Consider the following 7,319-nt stretch of genomic DNA (forward strand, 5'->3'; position numbering starts at 1 on the left):
GTCCCCAGTAAACATCTAACCTGGTCTTGGTCTGTCTTATGGTATCCCCAGATAATTGGAACCTTGAGACTTGGGTCTTGCTTGTTCTCCCTTGGAAAAAAATTCAATGGAGTTTCCTCCATGTGTCCACTGACCCTGTATTGGATTGGAAATGGTCCTGTGCTGCTTACTCTGTTGTCAAAATAGAAACAGAAGTCCCAGTCTTCCCTGACATATGATAGAGCCAGAAATCCCAGTTCCCACTCCTAGCCTCATTCCTTTCTTCCCAACCAGGGATGGAGAAGACAAGAAGACATCTGCCTGAAAACTCTGCATATATGGATGGAACTATGAGGCTTTTCTCTGTTTGCCTGGGATCAGAGTTGATTGCAGACTAGGATGCCTCAGTTTCGTCTTTGGCAAGCATCTAGAGAGAATGCCAATGACTCTCCTGGGAAAAGTGCCATGTGGGCCCAGATGAAGGATAGAAGGTTGGCCTTAGTAGTGGATGGTCCTGGGGCCCGACATGCTAATGAGGAGGTGATGACTCTGGTGACTAGTGAAAAACAAGTTCACAGCACCTCAATTCTTTCTTTACAACTCCTTATCCCAAGAGTTGTGCAACAAACAGTGCTCCTTTTTGTTGTCCCTAATCCCTGGTCTTTTCTCAATTCTCAGTGATTTTATCATTGACCAAGATGATACTATCAAAATCTTTAATTCTCACCTCAAATAAACTATCCCTGCTCCCCTCCTCAGCCACTCATGTCATGGTCATACCAAAGCAGCACTATTCAACAGAACCTTCTGTGATGATGAAGGTATTCTTTAGCTGCCCAATCCAATATGGAAGCCCCTAGCCACATAAGGTTGTGGAGCTCCTAAAATGTGCCTAGTGTGGCTGAGGAATAGCCACTTAATTTTATTTAATTTAAATTTAATCACTTGTGGCTAATGGCTACCCCCATTGAGCGGTGAAGCTCTACACCTCATTATTACCAATAATAGTCCAATTTGCTCTATTGCTTTCTCTAATGTTCCATTCTCTAATTTCTTCTTTTCTACTAGTTTGCCTTTTCAATAACCTCAATAGAACATTTCTTCAGATATGATAAGTTCTTCTGATCTATTGACAGTTCCATTTTTTTTTTTTTTACAGCCATCACCCCTGACATGCCCTTGGATATTTTTTTTAATCTAGTTCAGACTCTGTGGTTAATTGTTGTAATCTCTCCCCTGCACAATTTGAGTTCCATTGGTTCTCTACCCCCACTCCCACACATCTCTCCCTCTCCCCCGCCCCCCCCCATATCTCTATCTCCTCTCTCCCTCCCTCTCTGTAAGCATGTATGGGATGAATCCAACCATCTCCCTGTTCTATGCCTGCAGAATAGCAGAGCATAGCTTTAACAAAACAACCATAAAGCAGTCTCAGTCTATATTTATGACTTCATATTTTAACTGGACAAATTTCCCAATAAATTTCTCACATGTCTGCATTTCCATTGTATGGGTTGAATAATTCATACCATCTCCTCTCCAAATGCCCACATTTAACTTCTTCTCCCCTTGAACTTGGTTTCTAATGTCACCACCCACTCAACTGGAGAAATGGAACAGACTAGATCCCCTTCTTCCTAACAACTCATTCTCCATCCCAGTTGCATCTGGACCACCCACACTACATTCAATGACCAGCTGAATAAATGAAAGGCCTTTATCATTGGTCAATGATAAAATCACCCTGCTGCCTTCTCAAGTCATTTGATCCCAATTACGAAACCCCACTATCCAAAGTATCAACCTCTCCCATCTTTAAAAAATACTTCCTAGACCAATCTTCATTCTAGTTCATAACTTTTCCTCATAGAAAAAAAAAATGTGGTACCATTAGATCTACTTCTATTCTTCCTATTTTTTCTCCAATCCATTTTAGTCTCCCTTTCACTCCACTGGGACTGCACTGATCAACATCATGAATGTTCCATCTGGCCAAATCTGATGGTTATTTCTCTGTTCTTACCTTTATGCATCCTCTCTGAGGCAGGGTGCAGAGTTGACTGCTCCTTCCTTATTGAAATGTGATTTTTTTAAAAAGAAAAAAACAGGAATTACATGATTTAATCTATATATATTTGGGGGTGGGGGTACCAAGAATTGAACTCAGGGGCACTTCACCACTGAGCCATGTCCCCAGCCCTATTTTCGACTTTATTTAGAAACAGTCTCACTGAGATGCTTAGTGCCTCACTGTTGATGATGCTGGCTTTGAACTCGCAATCCTTCTGCCTCCACCTCCTAAGCCACTGGGATTACAGGCATGCACCACTGCGCCCAGCTAGAATATATTAATTATATTAATATAAAATATTAAATATTAAAAATATCTCATTAATATATTAATGAGATATTTGTGAAGGTAGAATCACAATATTATTATCATATCTTTCAAAATTCACAGTAATTGCTGGGCATTGTGGCACATGCCTGTAATCCCAGTGGCTCAGGAGGATCACAACAAATATATACATATAAAATTTGTTGTTGATGTTGTTCATTCTATTTTATGTTCATTCTATATCATCTATATATGAAGAGCTTCATTATAATGAATTGAATCAGGGAGTTCATAACCCACTTGAATCTAATGTATGAAATATGATATGTCAAGAGCTTTGTAATGTTTTGAACAACCAATAAAAAAATTTAAAAATTAAAAAATAAATAAATGTTTAATCAAAAAAAAATAAAAATAAAAATAAAATAATGAATTGAATCACATAATTTTAGAGTCTGAGAAGTCCCAGGATCTGCCATTAATGTGTTGGGGACTCAGGAAAACCAATGACATATTTCAAAGGCCTAAGAGCCACACAGCCCTTGGTGTAGATTCCTCTTGTCTGAAAGCCTGAGAACCAGGAACACTTAGGCAGAGAACAACTGTCTCACCTCAAGTAGTAAGGCAGAGTTAATTTAACTTTCTTGCACATTTTTGTTCTATTTAGGCCCCCTCAATAGATTAGATAATGGCCACACAAACTAGAGAGAGCCATTTGCTTTACTCACCAATTTAAATGCTAATCTCTTCCAGAAGCTGCCTCACAGAGACACCTAGAAATCATGTTTTACCAGTCATCCCATGGCCCAATCAAACTGACACATAAAATTATCTAATATATATGGAAAGTCGCAAGCCCTGTGTTAGCTAAATAATCTTTAGAGGAAAAACTAAAGCAAGAGGGATAATTCCTCTACTCAATATTGGGCTTAGTAGATACAGGAGTCATTTTGTATTATGAAGGGATAGACATGTAAATCAATGGAATCAAAGAACTCAGAAATAAACTCACACAAATATACTCAATTTTTTTTTTTTTTTGCAAAGAGGCAAAAGTAATTAGATGGAAGAAAATGGCATTTTCAACAAGTGATGCTAAAGCAACTGGATATCCACAGGCACCCCAAAAATAAACTTTGACCTAAGTCTCACCATAATGCAAAAAAATAAAAAATAAAAATAAAAATGGATTACCAATTTAAATATAAAATGTAAAATAATAGACTTTTGGAAAATGCAGTATGTTTAGACAGAGTTCTTACACTTGACATCAAAAGCAAAATCCAGAAAAGTTGGACTTCATCAAAATGAAAGACCTTTTGCTTTATAAAAGACTTTGTTAAGAGGATGCAAAGGCAAGCTATAGGATGATAGAAAATATTTTCAAATCCCATATCAGATGAAGTTCAAGGAAAGCCAAAGGAGATAGAAGCCAGCTACAGAGGCAAAGCAAAGACTGCTCCCCCAGCTGCCAGCTTTATTTATATCAACAGGTTACATTAGTTCATTGGCATCATTAGTACATATTGTTCATTGTATCACAAGCAGGTTACAGAGTTAGCAACATTATACAGCTTATTCCTCAGTTATATACTAAGTTGCAATGTGCTATGTTAGGAGATTTGTGTAGCCCTCAAGAAGGTCCACTGTATAAAGTTACTGTTATGTGGACAGGTTTAGGCTCAGTGAAACACTGTGGTTGTCTAACAAGAGCCTCCTCATAGAGGGTATTATCATAGCAGCTGGAAACAGAACCAAGATCTCTGGGTCCCCAGCAGAAGTCAGTGGCCCTATGCTCTTCAGTCAAGATAAGAGAGGAAAACTCAAAGTTTTCTGGGGGTTTTAGATAATGAAACCCACATGATGATATTTCCAGGCCCCCTTAGGGGAAAAGTTAAACTGATGTCAAGAGGTTTAGAAAAAAGTACAATGACCCCTGGTGCTTATCTTTTTGTAGGCAGGAACCTTTGGGCCATTCTAGATGCTGGTGACCATGATTTCCACTGCTGAAAGCATTGTAGATATTGGTGGTGCCTACAACATCACCACTTCCTGAGGGTGTATGACCATCCACATCTGAGCCATAACAGTGGCAATCACTCCTGCCTAAGCCTGAATGGGTTATTCAACAAAAGAAGCAGTGCATACCAAATTGAAAAAAAGAAAAAGACATACTTTGTTAATCCAGGACTTGTTACAGATAAAAATATTACAACCCATAATCACCCATAATCTAATAGTCCAGTTTGGCACATCAAAAAAAGGCTTCCAGAGCCTGAAGACTAATAATGGACCACCTCAGGTTGCATGCCAAGGCCATGTGGATAGGAAGTCAAAGAAATACTCCATATATAGTCATGGAAAAAATGTTGCCCTAGAGGTACCCACTAATAAAGAGAAGCCCAACTGCCACTAGGCCTCTGTGAGTACTGGGAACAGCATGTACCCTACCTTGGGTGTTCTTTTGGCTCCCTTAGACAAGGTGACCAGCAAAGCCATCGACTATAAATAGAGCCTTTGTAACAGCAGGCCTTGGAAACCATTCCATAGGCCATGGCCCATGCTTTGTCTATGGAACTTTTAGAACCTGCTAGCCTGATGGAATGATAGGTGTCCTCAACATCTATGCAGGATGACTGCAGTTTGCAGCAACAGAAAACTGTCACTGAGGTACATCAGCCTCTTAAGCAGTCACTAGATACACTCCTCTTGAAGAGCAGTATGTCTGCTTGGTTTTGGGTACTAGTGGAGACTGGGCACCTTATATCTAGAGCCCCATATGGGATCTGCAAATTTACCTGTCCATTCTTTGGGTATACGCAAATCCAACCAAGGAAATTGGCCAGGCTGCCACAACTTTCTTTTTTAGGGGAATATATCGGGGATTGAACTCAGGGGCACTCAACCACTGAGCCACATCCCCAACCCTATTTTGTATTTTTATTTAGAGACAGGGTCTCACTGAGTGGCTTAGCACCTTGTTTTTGGGGAAGGTGGCTTTGAACTCACGATCCTCCTGCCTCAGCCTCCTGAGCTGCTAGGATTACAGACATGCACCACCGCACCTGCCCTACTGCCATATCTTGCCACATTTTTTACTGACTATTCCTGTTTGAAGAATGGCAACCGAGCGACTGGATTATCAAAGGATTCCTTGTGTGGAAACAAGACTATGGCAATAACTTATTGCCTGGAAGGAGAAAAGGGTGACTTGTGGTTCAGGCCACCAAGATGGGGCCCTCTAACTCTTATCTGAAGGTGATACTTCTCCCAGTGCCTCCCCTCTATGGGATCTCAAGGGGATGGCAAATAGAACCCAGGAGAACAAGAGTCTCTCTCCAGTTAGGTGGGCAGCATTATGAGACATGTCAGGTTTACAAAGCTGGACTAGATGACTGAGCCCCAAAGTGTCGAGCAACAAAGATAATGGGTGTGTGCAGAGGTAGTCATCTCGGGGCTGAGACAGACAGAGAAAGACCAGTAACTGCACCAGAGCAGCTCAATCCCTGCCCAATAGGTGGAAAACACCTGAGACCCCAGGAGAGGCGGGGAAAGGGACACTACCCTGTCAATCTGCTCTTTCAACAGGGACATTCCAGTGGAGACCTGAAGTGCCTTCTTTAGGCTCTTTCAAGCTGTGGCCACCTCTGGTAACCTGATGAAATCTTGAATCTCAATCCATCACTGTGCTCTCTCATCCTGTCCGTGATACACCTGTGCTATGGTTTGGATTTGAAGTGTTCCCCAAAGGTCCAAATGCTAAAGGTTTGATTCCCAGTCCACAGGGATGGAACCTTTAAAAGGTGGAGCCAAGTAGGAGGAGAGTTAGATCATTGGGGACAGGACCTTTAAGGACCCCAATCTCTCCTCTTTCTCTTTGCTTCCTGGGTGCTATGAAGTAAATAACTTCCTCCATCATGTGCTCCCACATGAGGCACTGACTTACCACAGGCCAAACAGCAATGAGGCACTCTGGAAAGCAGTATGAAAATTGAAGCTTCCATATGACCCAGCTATCCCACTCCATGGTATAAATCCCAAAGGTCTAAAATCAGCATACGATAGGGATGCAACCGCAACAATGTTTATAGCATGCAATTCACAATAGCCAAGTTATGGAACTAGCCCAGATACCCATCAACAAATGAATGGATCAAAAAAAGGTAGTATATATACACAATGGCTGAGTTTTACTCAGCCATAAAGGATAAAGAAATTGTGGCATTTGCTAGTAAACAGATGGAACTGAAGAACATCATGCCAAGCGAAATAAGCCAAACCCCCAAAATCAAGGATTGAAGATTTCTCTCATACATGTAAGCTAGACCAAAATAAGAGGGGAAATGTGGGCATCCCAGGAAAATAAAAGAGAGATCAGTAGAGGAGAGAAATTGAGGGGGGAGGAGGAGGGAAAAGAAAGGGAAGAATGGTGGAATTAAATTGGTTAAACTATTCTATGCACACATATGAATATACCACAGTGAATTTTACCTTTAGGTTTATTTGTAATGCACTGATTTTTTAAAATTATAAGTAAAAAGAAGAAAGACTAGTGGAACAGAGGAAAGAGAATGGGGGAGGGAGTAAATGAGGGGAAGGGAAAGTACTGGTGACTGAATTGAGCAAATTATATTCTAAGCTTACATAATTATGTCAAAATGAACCCCGATATTAAAAAACAAAAAGCAATGGAGCCAATCAACCATGAACTGAAACATCCAAAACTGTAAGCCAAAATCAACTTTCCTATTTTTAAGTTGATTGTCTCAGGTATTTGTTACAGATATATAAAGTAGACTAATAAAACCAACATTCTAACATCACAGTGTATACCCAGAGAATCCAAGCTCTGGTTTACCAAGTGAGAATTTGGTTTAACTTGACTGTGGCAAAATGCCATAACCACAACTGACGAAACCTTGCTGGGCTAGTACTTTAATGTGTCATGCTCCTTTGATTATATGGACCAGAGGTCTCCCGGGGCTGATGATGAAAATGACTA

Source organism: Urocitellus parryii, chromosome 2 (genome assembly GCF_045843805.1).
Source record: "Urocitellus parryii isolate mUroPar1 chromosome 2, mUroPar1.hap1, whole genome shotgun sequence".
Lineage (NCBI taxonomy): Eukaryota > Metazoa > Chordata > Mammalia > Rodentia > Sciuridae > Urocitellus > Urocitellus parryii.